Here is a 16,546-nt window from a genome sequence, read left to right as displayed (position 1 = left end):
ATCCCTTTTAAATACATTTAGTTCACTTGTTTTTGTTTCACCATTGTTTTAATGTTCGTTTATAATGCTGTTAAGAATGTGTTTTTTTTTTTTTTATATACCTTTTTAATAAATATTTCAGACTTTCTCAAATTGTTTTGTGTGTATTTTTCTTTTGGGAGGGAGAGGGGATTATTTTTTATATATATATATTATATATTAATTAGCAAAATCTGCATAGCTGGCCTATAACCAATCAAGTCCCTATGCTACAAAACCTAGCCCACCCTTAGCCTTAGAAGTAACCAATAAAGTCACTTGACTGGGTTTTCAATGCGTCCTGTCCTCCAATAGCAGTCTGGGTTTTGGGAGTGGTTTTAAAAAAAACAACCAATCCAGTTTGAGATGAAGGACCAATAGGGGGTGGAAGGCAAAGCTGTTTAGAGGTGTGAAAATGTCTCCTGGGAAAAACTTGATGGGATTATTTGCCATGGCAACAAATGGCTGTAGCATGGGAGTATACGGCCACAACATACATCCGATTTGGTACCATTTCGGATGAATACGGACATATACGGATCCATGGAATTTGACCTATCCGGCCAGTATACTCCTGGATTCTTCCGAATTTCAGCAGTGTATACAGGAGTATCCTGGTCCGGATACACCTTTTTTCATGCAGTGACATGCTACAGTGGCTGTGCTGTTTGCGCCTGGCCGCAGAAGCCAGATGTACCAAATCAGCACTATGGTTTTGAAATTACCGCAACCTTTTTGGTATTTTTAACACAGTAACCCCAGGAAACGCAGCAACTGCACTCCTCTACGAGAGGCAAGAGACTAAAGGAGACAAAAGAGGTCCGAAAAACTTATCAACACCAAATAAGTCCCAAATGATGTCCCAAAATCTGGCTAGCTTTATAAGTAACTTTATTGTGTCATCCCTGACAGGAAATTTGTACAGCTGTGTATTACTTTATGTGTTAAATAAACTTAAACACACACACACAATTTAAAATCATACACACATATATACACAATGAAACAGCCCTAAATCAAGAACAGCCTTTTAAATGGGGGCATGGCAGCTAATAAGATACGCCAAATCCTTTAAAAAAGCATCTGTACTGTACTGTACTGTCACCTATTTGAGTTGCGTCCGACGAGCCTTTCGCTGAGCAAAATCATCAACAATGTCCTTAATGTCCATTTCACAAGCTCTGATGCGCTCAATTGATAATATAGCCAGCCCACTCAACCTCTCCTGACTCATGCTGCTCCTCAGATAAGTCTTTATCAGTTTTAATTTGGAGAAGGAGCGCTCGGCTGCTGCCACTGACACAGGTAATGTCAAAAATAATAGCAGGGCAGTGCATACCTCACCATAGGAGGAAGTTATGGAGTGATGATCAACAATCAACATCTTGGCAAGTTGGTGGATTGAGGACTGCTGAGCAATTTCTGCTTTAAAACAGGCCCTGAATGACAGTAGTTGTGCAGGAAATGTAAATCCTATGTCCCTGTTGTAGTGGTCAGACAGACGTATTTCTATAGCCTACGTTTGCTTGCTAGTGCTACTGTCTTTTTTTTCGATAAAACACCAAGGCAAAGGGCACATTTCGGGGTGTAGTGAGCGGTGACGTGTGATTTTAAATTCAGCGCATTTAATTTCACAACGCATAGGCGCCAATGTTTCTGCCAGTGCGTGCCCAGTGCCCACACAGTAGATCTGGTGATCTGATAGTACTAGTTCACTAAATAAATAATTCATTAAACACATTTATCATAAGCACTTAACTCAAAAATAACTAGGCCTATTAAACAATAAAATAACTAGAGAACTGGCTGACTAAAATCAGATTTCAAAGGAAGCAAAGGTGAAGTCCGTATAATTTATATAGGTAGCTTACCTACTGTGTTATTTATTTTATCAGTCAATCGTGAAAAATCTGGTGGTCTAAAGTTTCTGGCAACATTAAATCCAGGATAGAAGAAAATTCTAGAGAAAGAGCAATAGATTCACGAGTGCACAGAACACAGTTTGAGCACGCACACGTAATATGCGAGCAAGAGCAGAGCCGTGAGACATTTGAGAGCGCACGTCGATTTTCTGCTAGAGAGCGGAGAGATTCGTAATATGGATGCGCGTTAATGCCCTCGCATTTGTCATTAAAATAACACACTAGAAACGGCCTCAAATTAACTATACAACGAGATGAAAGTCGTGTCTGAAAGCTGCAATCGTTTTTATTATTGGTTAAAATGAATGGAGAATATGTAGCCTTTTTTCCCGAGGGTGCTCGAGCCCCCGCGAACCCAAGGTATTGGCGCATCCTGTCACACTGACACTTCATCGCCAGGGCCCCGCTTGCGATGTGGGCTGGGCCCGCGTTCGTCACGGGCCCCAGTGCGGCTGCACTGCCTGCACTGTCTGTAGTTACGCCCCTGATCCCTACAAAGAAGATAGCTGGTTGAACGATGAACGCCAGTGTCAGGAAGCAATCGCCCTGAACACATACTTGGACAGTGCCGTGGCCTCACACAGACTAGTGAGCTCCAAGACCTCATCCAAAATGCTGAAGCCACTGAAGTTGAAGAAGGTAACTACATTGTGCTATTCCTTAAATTATTTAAGAGGAAGTTTATTCAGATCTATAGATTTTCAATTGTGGTCACAACTTTACCCAATAGACATGCATGATTCATAAACAACACAGACTTGCAATGAGTAAACTCTCAGAATGATATTATTTTTTCTGTGTCTTCAGGTTGGGACAGCGACATGTCTTCCATTCTGATGCTGGTTCACCTTTTGCCACCCTCAAGTCAAGGCCGCAAAAGACCGGGAAAGATCTCAGCTAGACAAGCATGTGATCGTCTTGTGAAATTCATCAAGGTGATGCAACTGATGAAGCAGATTAAATGACACCAGTTGTTACAGTTCATAATGTTGTTACTGTGTGACCTTGAACTTGCTTATTTCTTAGACAGGTACTTAAAGATCCATATCTTCCAAATTGTTGTTCTTGTGATATTCTTTTCTACTTAGTAACAATCTGTTGGAAGTATGTAATAGAGAAACTTTGGCGGAAGACATCACTGTATCTGTATTCATGCTGTATATTGACTAACTGTTACTCACATTGGCAATAATGTGTTTTCATTCTTTCACAGACTGGCACCAGTATCCAAGGGCACTTGGATAGCATTGGAGAGAGTCTTCAGCCATATCTACTTGCTGTTGGGCCAAAGAGAAGTAGGGTCCAGTCTTGTTTTATTGTGATTGACCAACATGCTCTACCCTGTAAGGCCTCTAATTCACTGGCTTGTGTTGATGAGCTTTTCAAAGCTCACTTTGTCTTTGGCACCTCATACTGTCAGGAATTGACCAATGTGTTTAGCTTTCTACAAACCACTGTCTAAGACATAGATGTTGAAACCACCAAGGTGAATCCTAGAGTCTCTGAGTTAAGAGCTAGAATGCTCCAGTGAGAAGATGATTTGTTTCATATGTAAAAGGGGGCATGTTAGTGCCAATGCCCTTATAAGGCACTTTAAGTTAGTTCATGGCCTTTGTCCAGGAAAAGGTCTAAAGTTAAAATGTGCTCAAAGAGGTTGTTCACATGTTTACCATAGTTTTTCTGGATTCCGAAAGCATCTCTGCAAGTGTTGTGTGACTGACAGTTCACCCGCCGATTATGGTGAAAGCTCATCCACCGCTAACTCCATTTCATTAGGGGAGGTAGGTGTTTTACCCAACCAAAATTCACCATGTGAGTCTGTACTCCTAAAAACAAATATAGTAAACAGTTGTGCAACAGTAGTAGCTGAACTTAAAGTTGCTGGTGTTGCAGAGACAACTATTAACTATCTTGTCAATTCTCTCGAAGAAGTTATTGGAGACATTCATAGTCAAACCCAAGAATCTGTGAAAAACATCTTTAGAGGAGCCCCTAAAAAGTGTTGTTGAGTGTCAAATTTATCAGTGTTTCGAAAAAATGCAAAATCCCTTTGTGACATTAAACAGTGAGAGCAAGAGAATGCAGTACTTTTCAGATAAATGGGGAAAAATAGATCCTGTTGAATATGTTATCGGAACAAGATTCGCTACACGGCGTAACAGAACAACTGGAACTTTTGCACAAACCATTGTCAAAGATAAGTTTGCATATATACCAATTCTTGACACATTACAGTCCATTTATAAGCACCCTAACATTACCGATATGATGATGAGAGACTCAGAACAAAGACCAAATTTTCTTTATGACATACACGATGGAGAATTCTTTAAGAATCATGCGCTCTTCTCAAAACAAAGGCATGCAGTTCAGATCCAGCTTTTTTTCGATGAATTTGAATGCTCAAACCCCCTTGGATCTAAACGAGGAATCCATAAATTAGGAGCTATCTATTTTACTCTTAGAAATATTTCCCCTAAATACAATTCGAGTTTAATAAATATCCATTTAGTCTCTTTATTTCATGCCCAAGATATCAAAACATATGGGTTTGATAAAATACTGGAGCCTCTTGTCAAGGATATCTCAACGCTTGAAACCAATGGAATTCAGATTCCTTTGTTTGATCACACAGTTTATGGAACCATTGTCCAAGTTACTGGTGATAATCTTGGTGTCCATTCTTTATTTGGTTTTGTGGAATCGTTCAGTGCTAGGTACTGTTGTCGCTTTTGCTTACTAGAGAAGGAAGACTTTCAGACAGAGTTCAGTGAAGATAGTCCAAAGATGTCAGTGCGAACTAAAGAACTTCATGCTGAATACTGCCAGAGAATGCAGAGCAACCCCAGTCTACCTTATGTAATGGGGGTGAAAAAGTCTTGCCTTTTAAATTCACTGCAATATTTCCACACCACTGCAAATTTTTCTGTTGATATAATGCATGATATATTAGAGGGAGTTGCTCAATACGAGATGAAATTACTCATTCAACACCTGATTGAAAATTACACCACATCAGCAGAGGTACACAGAAGAATCCAGCGTTTCAACTATGGCTTCATGAAACAAAACAACAAACCTCCTGGTGTAGCATTAAGAGAGGGTTCCAATGACTTGGGCTTAAATGCCACTCAGAGCTGGTGTTTACTGCGTCATCTACCCATTATGTTTGGAGATCTTGTGTGTCCTAATGATCAGCACTGGTATTTGTTCATTTTATTGCTTCAGATAGTCAATATAGTGTTTTCTTCAGTTATATCCACTGGGATCACCATTTATTTGAAACACCTGATTGCAGAGCACCACAGTTTGTTTAAGCATTTGTTTCCTGATAAGAACTTGTTGCCAAAGCATCATTTTATGGTGCATTACCCCAGTTGTATGCAGAAAATAGGACCTCTGATACATTGTTGGTGCATGCGTTACGAAGGGAAGCATAACTTTTTTAAAAAGCAGTTGAAAAGCTTTAAAAACATAACAAAAACATTAGCGAAGAAACACCAGTGCCAAATGGCTTACATTTGGCAAACATTCGATCCAAATGACATGAAATTAGGTCCCGGAAAAATGGCCCCCTTGAATGAAATGGAAGTTGGCGCTGAGATGGCTGAGAAGCTTAATGTACCTGTGTGGACTAAAGTCCTAAATGTGAAATGGGTCAAGCGCTGTGGAAATACTTATCGGTTAGGGTTAGCGGTTTGTGTTCAAGTTCAAAATGACATGCCTGTATTTCATGTAATCCAGAATATTGTTATCAAAGATGAACAGGTACTTCTGATAACAACTGCACTGAAGACTTTTTGTTTAGCTGAACATATCCATGCTTACAAAGTTGCACATACCACAGAAGCACCTTCTGTTTTGGAGATTCAGGATATTTTGCACTACAAGTTGTTTGACATTTTGATGTCTTACGGTGATGATTCTGATTTGTTTATTGTACCATATTGTTTCATGTAATGATTTTTTGTCTCTTTTCTTGTCACTATCCCTATTATTATTTTAGTATTCTTGTTTTCATTATTGTTTTATTTATTTTTAATGATCACAAATTAATTCAGTGTACTATTGTTTAAACTGGTGCTCAATTTTGCAATTTAGTGTTATTGTTTTCATTATTTTTGTTTATTTTTTATGATCATTAAATGTGATCATTAAAAGAGAATTAAATGTTTATGTAATATTGTTTAAACAGGTGCATGACAAATAAAATTGCGAGACATGAGTATAAAGTTTGTTGGTTTTATTTGCAGACTAAAAAGCAAGTTTTTCTTTTATATTTTTGGCCTTTTGAGGGTAAAACATGAATTGTGTAACTCAGAATAGAGTTAGTTATTCTTTATAGTTTACTCATAATTGATGATAAACAACTCTGGAGGGGTTGTAAATTGTGGCAGAGTAAATTTGAAGTTCCTCTGAACAGAGTTAAAAAGTAGCAGAGTCAATTTCTTGTAGCTCTGAACTGAGTAAAATAGTATGAGAGTTGATTTAAAAAAAAACTAAATAGTGTCAAATATCACAAGAAAGAGTAAAATATTATCACTAAATTGAGCATAATTAACTCTGGAAAAACAGCTCTATCAATAGAGTAACTTTTACTCTTTTTAGAGAGGGACCAAATGTTATCTGGCACAGAGTAAAATTTTCTTCAATTTGAGTAAATTTTACTCAGACAAATTTACTGTGTACAGCTCAACCTGGCAAAGACTGAGTTCCTAATCTTCCCTGCCAGTCCCATTATGCAACATGACTTCACCATCCAGTTAGGTACATCCTTGATTTCCCCATCAAAGTCAGTCAGAAATCTTGGAGTTACATTTGATGACCAGTTGTCCTTCAGAGAACACATTGCTAAGACAGCTTGCTCGTGCAGGTTTGCGCTCTACAACATCAGGAAGATTAGACCGTTCCTAACAGAGCACGCAACACAGCTTCTTGTCCAGGCCCTGGTTATTTCCAGACTTGACTACTGCAATGCGCTTCTGGCTGGACTCCCCTCTTGTGCAATCCAAACACTTCGAATGATCCAGAATGCAGCGGCACGTCTTGTCTTCAACGAGCCCAAAAGGACCCACGTCACACCACTCTTCATCTCTCTGCACTGGCTACCACTCGCTGCTCGCATCAAGTTTAAGGCGCTGACGCTTGCCTACAGAGCCACCACGCGCTCAGCTCCTGCATACTTTGACTCGATTCTACGACTCCACACCCCCACCAGAAGCCTTCGTTCAGCTAAGGAGCGAAGGCTTGTGGTACCATCACAGAGAGAACATTTTCATTCAACGTTCCCAGCTGGTGAAACGATCTTCCCACCGCCATCCGAAACGCTGATTCGTTGACAACATTCAAAAGTCAACTAAAAACTCATCTCTTCCGTGAGCACTTAACCTCTTAAAAAAATAAAAAAAAAAAAATAAATCCTCTTTCTTCCCTTTTCCCTCCCTACTCTAGCCTGTGCTACACTGAGAAATGTACACGGACTAAGTATTTCAAGTATTTCACTTGTTGCGCTAACTCGACTCTTCATGACCAATTGTTTATTGTACCCCCAAGTTGTAAGTCGCTTTGGATAAAAGCGTCTGCTAAAGGCATAAATGTAAATGTAACTTTGCAACAAGGGGAAACAAAACACTAGACCTTGTTTACACAACAGAAAAAAAAACACGTACAAGGCTGAACCCCGCCACACCTCGGGTACTCGGATCACATCTCTGTTATGCTAATCCCATCATACAATCCAGTTCTGAAACTCGCCAAACCGGTTCAAAAACTCATTAGTATGGCCGGATTATGCTACCTCAACATTACAGGACTGCTTTCAGTGCATAGACTGGAACATGTTTAAAGAGGCAGCCACCTACAACAACACAGACTTACATGAGTATACTGAAACAGTGAGTGCCTACATCAAAAAGTGCACTGATGATGTGACAGTCACCAAGACCATCACCACACGTGCCAACCAGAAGCTGTGGATGACAGCAGAGGTCCGTGGGCTGCTAAAGACCAGAGATGAAGCATTCAGATCAGGAGATAAAACAGCGAGAGCCAATCTGTCCTGTGGCATCAAGAATGCAAACCAGTCATATGCACAAAAAAAATCAATAATCACTTCACAGACAGCAGAGACACACGGAGCATGTGGCAAGCCATTCAGACCATCACTGACTACAAGCCCCCGCCACAGGCCAGTGATGACGACAAAAATCTTCCAGATGCACTTAATCAGTTCTATTCACTGTTTGAAATGCAGAATGACACACCTGCACAAAAACTGCCCACACCCCTCACCGACTAGGCGCTCTGTCTGTCTCTAGCTGATGTAAGGAAGACCCTATCTAAGATTAACACATGCAAGGTTACAGGTCCTGACAACATATCTGGCCGTGTACTGAGAGACTGTGCACAGCTGACACCTCGCTGAGCCAGGCAGTCATCCCCACATGTCTCAAATCCACTACCATCATCCCAGTACTAAAGACATCACCTGTGTCCTGTCTAAATGACTACTGTCCCATAGCACTGACTCAAATCATGATGAAGTGCTTTGAGAGGTTAGTCATGCACCACATAAAAACCTGCCTCTCCAGCACACTCAATCCACTACAGTTTGCATACCGTCCAAACCGCTCTACAGACGATGCAATTTCCTCCACCCTCCATGCGGCTTTTACCCACTTAGAACAGAAGGACACTTATGTAAGAATGCTATTCATTTACTTCAGCTCAGCATTCAACACAATAATCCCTCAGCAGCTTATCAATATATTAAAATTGCTGGGCCTCAACTCATGCCTCTGTAATTGGATATTGTGTCCGTGTCGGCCACAACACCTCGAGCACTACCACACTGATCACAGGTGCCCCACAAGGCTGTATGCTCAGCCCGCTGCTCTTCACGCTGCTGACTGACGACTGCACTGCCAAGTGCAGCTCCAACCACATCATAAAGTCCGCTGATGAATAGGGATGCACCGAATCCAGGATTCGGGTTCGGATTTGGCCGAATATTGGGCTTTTTGACGGGGTTCGGTTTCTGCCGAACAGGCGATTCAAGTCAAGCTACATTTCAATTTGCAATGCCGATTTGTCTCGTGGTGACAAGGACCCTAAACAATAGCCGCTGTTAAAACATTTGTGTATTAAACAATCGAAAGAATACGAGTTGTGCATGAGGGAATCTACAGACAGCAGCTTCAGGTACAGCAAAGGAAGGACAGTCATCCTGACATAATGTTGCCTATTCTTAAAGGGTTACTTCAGTGATTTAGCATCATTTATGTAGTAGAAATTCTAGACTGAGAAAAGAATGCACTTGCTTCGCTGCCCTACGAGGCCACTCCGTACACCGTCGTTTTGATCTTCATAGTAATACAATAATTTCGTTCAGTAGAGAATAAACACTACAATTAAAAACTGAACGTGTCTTTTCAATAAAGTGTGAGTGAGCCGAACGAAAGTCACGGCACAGACACAGCAGTGTCAGATTTCATTTATCATGATGAGCTGAGCAGAGATGAGGTAACGTTAAGCGCCAGTCTGGGACGTTTTCAGATTGCATATGGAAGCTAAACTATCACAGGAATTCATTGAAAAGTTGAAACACTCACTTTGCTCTGCATTGCTCCGTTATGAATGTCCGTGCGGCCGTCTGTGTCTTACATTCTGTGCGTGAGATCTCTCCCCTATGGGCTGGTTGATAACATGCGGAACAGCTCCATCTAGTGGCTGTAGTCTTTAGCCTCTGGCCAAAAACTCCTCTGATGACGCAAAATGACGATATTTGCGTCATCTGAGGATTTTTTCCAGAAATAAAATGAATAATTTTCTCGTCTCAGGGGGATATGAGGGGGGAAAGTACCATAATTTGCCATAATATACTACCGGGTTTCTACTGATACAAAGCCTAATGCTAAATCACTGAAGTTACCCTTTAATTTAAATTCAATTAAATTAAAAATACACTGCTGTAGGGATGCTCATTCATTAATTTTCCCAACCGACAACCGCTGCTCATTATCCGATTATTAACCGTTAACTGATAAGATTATAATATTGAATTGGCATTAAATAAAAATACGATTGACTTGTGACCCATTAAAAAGACGGGGTTTTCACGGGTTTATTTTACAGTGCAAACAGCAGCATACAGATCAAATACAATATAAATAAAAATAATAAAATAAATAGGTCTACACTAAATATTTTTCACTTAAATAATTACCAATAATTACTGAATCCATTTGAAGCTTTGAAGAACTGGAATAGCTTTTTTGTCAAATAAAAATAGCCGGCCTACCTCAACCCTCACCTAGTATGGTTTTTAATTTTTTAATTTTTTTAAAGTAACATGTCTAAGTGATGTGGGTTAGTCTGGAGCACAGCCTGTTGACAGAAAACACCCTCTCAAGCCTCATCTATACTTTAGTCTGTCTACGCAGTGCAAGCCTCTGACTGCGCGTGCGCGCCTTCTGCGCTCTACGTTGTGCTGTTCTTTAAAATGAAAAAGGGCGACTCGGGGTAATTGTTCTATGTGACAATGTTTACTTTAGTTAACTTGACCAAAACCACACTACAAAAAGCCTTAAACAAGGCTTCAGATGGCACTTATGTCCCGGGAATATAACGCCTCGCTAGAGTGACCAGCCTCTGGAAGTGCCTTTCATTTGCTTTCCACCAGTCTACAGCTTGTACTACTGCTGTATTTTAATACCGCATAGCATATTTTGCAATATGAGCATCCCTACACTGCTGTGGATGTTGTTTACTTCATTAATGTGTTTACTGTGATAATGGACTGAGAATGGGTAGGATTAGGTATTCGGTTTCGGATTCGGCAGAATCTAAACCAGTGGATTCGGTTTTCGGCCGAACCCCAAAAATCTGGATTCGGTGCATCACTAATGATGACACAACGTTGGTAGGTCTCATTAGCAACAACGATGAAACACACTACAGAGAGGAAGTGGCACAGCTGGTGGGATGGTGTGACAATAACAACCTGTCCCTCAATGTGGGAAAGACAAAAGAGGTTGTGATGGACTTCAGGAGAAACTCTGTTGATCACCCCCCACTGACCATCAACAACTCGACTGTGGAGAGAGTCAGCAGCACTCTACTGGGGGTGCACATCACACAACATCTCACCTGGACCACCAACATCACGTTACTCTCCAAGAAGGCACAACAGCGCCTACACTTTCTCCTCCTCCAATCCTCACTACATTCAATAGGGCAGTGGTTCTCAAACTTTTTATACCAAGTACCACCTCAGAAAATATTTGGCTCTCCAAGTACCACCATAATGACCAACATTAAAATACAGTAGTGTAGTAGGCCTAACTATTCAGCTACAGCTCTGCACAGTTAAAAAACGAGGCAGTTTATTCCTAATAAGAATTTTTTGTTGTTGTTTAACATTGTAAATACACAGTTTGTACAACACTGCACTGTGCTTACATACAGGTAAATAAAATAATAAAATAATGATTTGTATCTAAAAGTTAAATTAAAACTGTAATGTACTTAAATGTAAAAATAAATTGTATTAAAATGTATTGTTTTAATATTAATTTATATTTAAAGTCAAAATTAAATATTTGTTCTGAGTTTGTCACACCACAGAAAAATGTATTATTTAATGTGTGCCAAATTTAAATGATATAAAACAATTTTTTTTAAAAAGCCAAGCAAAATCTTGAAAAAATAAGCAGCATTCTCTGCGCTGAAACCATGCCCACTAGAGGGAAAGCAGCAGTAAGCACACAAGACAACTGGGCAGTGGCACGTACTGCAATGATGGCACCAGATGTTGGCGGGATGGGCCAAGTAGTCCTGTGTCGGTCGGACAGTGGATTATCAGTGAATCCCAGTAGAATTCAACCTGATGAACGTTTGTAAAACTATCCGGTGTAAAACGATCAATGCAGAGGCAGGTGTTGGTGGTGTGCAAGGTAGCTGTTCACAAAATTACTCCACCTCTTTTTGATATCATTCTGTTTATAGTAATAGCCATCTGTATATTTACTCCCTGTACATATTCACCTGTAAATTCTGTTTATAGTAATAACCATCTCTCTATTTATAGATATATTTATATATATATTCAGTACATATCCATGTCCTGCACTTATGCAAACGTTGTATATCCTGCACTTGCTGCTATTGCACTTCTGGTTAGACCTAAACTGCATTTCGTTGCCTTGTACTTGTACTTGTGTAATGACAATAAAGTTGAATCTAATCTAATCTAATCTAATCTAATCTAATATCAGCAATTTTGTTTTATAAGCTTTTTATACGTTTTACAATTAGGTAATATGCATTTACGTGATGAAGGCATAACTAGCTAGCTAACTGTAGGCTGTTGTAACTAACGGTAGTGACAGCAACGCGCGATTGAACGGGCGAACTGATGCGAATGCACTCTAACGTTAGTTGCTATAGTGTTAGGGGAGGGGCCAGGCTCAGTGGCTCCAGTGCGTCATCGAGCCACCGTTTTAGAACAACACAGTTCACAGTGTTTGTAACATGTTTCAGCAATACATTTATAATGTGTTTAGAATAGAAACAAATTTTAGAATCGCCTTTACAGCGACTTTATTTTAGTGATTCCTCTGCGTACAACTAGAGGGAGCCTGAGTACCACTAGTGGTACGCGTACCACATTTTGAGAACCACTGCAATAGGGGAACATTTGAGAGCCTGCTGACCAGCTGCATCGCTGTCTGGTATGGGTACTGTAGCGCAGCAGAGACCCTCCAGCAGACAGTGAACACGGCTGCAAAGATCATCGGTGCCCCTTCTCCTCTCTATCCTGGACAGTTTCTCCACAAAATGCTCCAGCAAAGCCATCCCCATACTAAAGGACCCCACCCATCCCTCCCACAGTCTCTTCCAGCTCCTGCTATCAGGAAGACGGTACCAGAGCATCAAAGCTCGCTCCGCCAGACTGCTCAACAGCTTTGTCCCCCAGGCTGTGAGAGCCCTGAACTCAAATCACCCCAACCACCTCTGAAAACACCATACAAAACTCCTGAAACATGGACTGTTTCAACCCCAAACACTGCCCAACCTTATCACATCACATGAAAAACAAAAAACTGTCTGAAACTTTTTGAGCAATTCTGAGAGTGCTACACACAGGCGAGTGGGCCTGTACAAACCACCTGTAGTAACACACTCTCTCTATGTGCACTAGACACTTTCTACACACACAGTTGTGTACATAATCATACTAAAGACTCTTACATATGTTTATTTACATGCTCATGCACCAAAAATCTTCTTGCACTGTTCACTAGCCAGCTGCTTGCCTTACAATGTTTCCATTTGCACATGTACAGTGTTTATGTGAAAGCGTTTGTATATTTTTATGTATAGGTATATATTTTTATATAGTATATTTATAGCCAGACTCCCTCAGTAGGTTAGTTGTGTATAGGCTTATACTGTCTGTATTTATGTAGCACCGTGGTCCTGTGAGGCACGACATTTCGTTCCACTGTATGTCTTCAATTCACCCATCAATTGACTTCAGAAGCCATTTATTAACCCCCTGGACCCGTATGGATTACTTTTATAATGGATGGATACACTTTTTTGGGCTTCAAATTATGGACTGCCATTTACTGCCATTATAAAGCTTAGAAGAGCCAGGATATTTTTTTTTTAAAAACTCTTGATTGTATTCGTCTGAAAGAAGAATGTCATACACTTAGGATAGCTTGAGGGTGAGTAAATCATGGGATAATTTTAATTTTTGGGTGAATCCCTTTAATGCCTGCACAATGTTCCAACCGTGTCAAATTATTAAGAAGATATTTGTGGTAAAAATCTAATTTAATTTTTTCCTAGTTTGCTTCAAAGGTGACTAAACATTTGGAGGAACATTTCTGAATAAGCTATAAGTACTTAAATGCTATTTATTACTACTGTGCTGCCATTGAAAGGGTTAGTTCACCCAAAAATGAAAATTCTGTCAATAATCACTTCCCTCATGTCGTTCAACACCCGTAAGACCTTTGTTCATCTTCGGAACACAAATTAAGATATTTTTGTTGCATCTAATTATTACTAAAGACATTGTTTAAAAGTCCATCTCACTACAGTGGTTCTACAATCATTTTATGAAGTGTTGAGAATAGTTTTTGTGCAGAAAAAAAAAATCTAAATAACGACTTTATTGAACAAGTTCTTGTCTTCCGTCTGGGCCTCTGACGTGAACTCACAAAGCACCACGATGCATGCACGAGAAAATGACGCGTCGCTTCATAAAATTATTGTAGAACCACTGTGGTGACATGGACTTTTTAACAACGTTAAAGTACCTTTAGTACCTTTTATAGGTCTTGAGAGAGGAAATGTCATTGCTGCCAATGGAGGCCTTTCTGAGCCATCGGATTTCAACAAAAATATCTTAATTTGTGTTCCGAAGAAGAATGTCTTACAGGTGTCGAACGACATGAGGGTAAGTAATTAATGACAGAATTTTCCTTTTTGGGTGAACAAACTGAAAGGACTAATCCTTTCTAATCCTTTCAGTAATTTATTACTTGGGAAACACAAATATGTGTTTAATGAAGATGTTTAATTGATATTAGGGGAAAGTGGGGTAAGATGAGCCAGTGGGTAAGTTGACCAACTGTACATTTTTATTGTCATGTGACCATATATTTTGGAACCACCCATCATTTCTGCCAGACTGTGAAAATGAGAAGCACATGGGAGGAGTGGAAGGCACCCATTTACTTTAAAAACAGTTTTTGGCTTGTCAAAGTAACATTTTAGCATAACAGATGTAATGACTGTTGCATCAAAGCAAATTTGTCCAAGTCTAAAATATTTATGATCCATATTGGTGATTTAGCAATGTATTAAACCATGCAAATAATTTAGCTAAATATTAGCCTGAATTGCTAGCTAGTTTTATCCAAAATGAAAGCTATGGGGCAAAATGAGCCAAATGTTGTGGGGTAAATTGAGCCGGTGTTTTAATTTACCCCACCATAAGGCACTGCAGTTGAGTTAAAACTATAAACTGGTATAATTTCAATGTAATGCTACACAACGGGTTTAGTTTATTATTTTCTTTAAACATAACAAAAAATAATAGTTTGAGTTTATTTATAGGAACGATGTACAAGTACAGCAAATCCTAATCTGATAAGAACCAGAAGATGACTAATCTTATCTTTCCACCTGTAGTCCCTAATGGCCTGACATGTTCGACATTGCAGAAAAACTACCATGACAAGAACCGCTTGACTAAAATGTTTATTAGTTTCAGTGACATTTATTCATTCATTCTAATTCAGTTGTATGTTTGTAAAATTGTATTTAATTTTACTCAACAAACTCTGTTTAGTCTGTTTTTGGGAAGGTGACAACTTTAGTGTTCAAAATATTGTGTCAGACATGCAGACAATTAAAGATATTGAAATTTCAACTTCATTTGGTTGGTTTTATGTTGTTTAAATTAGCTTCAAGAAAATAAATGTGACTATTTGTGAAAGGAAATTTGATAATTGAAGGTGTTTTTAAGAGAGGTAAATTATCTTTACAATTTCACATAGGTTTGATTCAGATTCAATTAGATGTTCAGTTTACTTACCCACTGACTTGGATCAACTTACCCCTAAACTGGGGTAAATTGAGCCACAGGAACACTTTTTTTTATAAGAAGCCATTTGTCATAGATGCATTCTGATCATTTAAAATTATAGCAAACATCCTGAAATTACTTTAGATACGTTCATTGTACTTCTGCCTTATTTTATCTTATCTTGAGGACCACATAAGTAAAAAATGGCTAATCTGACCACACTCTCCTCTATATAGGGGAGAGCGGGGCACAACCTAACGCTTTTTGACTTTCTCAGTTTGTGTAAATCCACTTGGGGTTCAGAGTATATATTTTTTCCCACATTAAAGGTGGGGTAGGTAAGTATGATCTAAAACACTTTTGTCCAAATTTGTTTAAACTGTCTTTATATGTCAATACATAATTAAAATTTAAGTACTCTGAAAAAGAGAGTATAAAAATCGAGTGACTCTAGACTTTTTAATCTGCAATAAACACCGCTCATTATTTTTGTTCGGGCCGAAACAAGTGATTGGCTTGGGCGACTGTCACTCTCTCTCGCTACCATGGTTACCACCGCTTTTGCTCCAGGATCTGCCCACATGCGCGCACCCCACTGTTGCCAAGTCAGGCCACTTCAAACACTGTTGCCGCGGGCTGTTTTTCATGTCCGCGGGTTGAAGCGACCCCAATTATGTGATGTTTTGCCCCGGGATTTGCGAATTTTAGCAGGCAGCCCTACCAAAAAGACACATATATTACCCCCCAAATGCGATTTTTACCAGAGATACATTGGGCTTGTTTTGGTGTAGTTTTGAGTAGCAATTGGGCGGATTTTGTTGTGAAAACCTGGCAACCCTGGCGCACCCGTTTGAGTTCAAGAGACTGTATTTCTGCTGGACAGGTAATCTTTCATTTTGATTATACATTTTTTTGGTTTATGTTTTCACGAAGCATGTCTCACTAGCACACGTAGCTGCTTAATATAGCTAACATAACATTACTTAGCATAAAGTTACAATGT

At 39.5% G+C, this 16,546-nt stretch overlaps 1 protein-coding gene across 3 annotated transcripts in view; it reads right to left on the bottom strand.

Moving 5' to 3' along the window:
• The window catches only part of LOC307127619 (uncharacterized protein), a 92,655-nt gene that overhangs the window by 60,062 nt on the left and 16,047 nt on the right, over window positions 1-16,546 (bottom strand). The gene's annotated exons all lie outside the window — the stretch shown is intronic.

The sequence above is a fragment of the Gobio gobio genome (genome assembly GCF_949357685.1).
Source record: "Gobio gobio genome assembly, chromosome: 6".
NCBI lineage: Eukaryota > Metazoa > Chordata > Actinopteri > Cypriniformes > Gobionidae > Gobio > Gobio gobio.
Note: the sequence above shows the minus strand (reverse complement) of the source record. Positions and strands in the feature narration are given on the sequence as shown.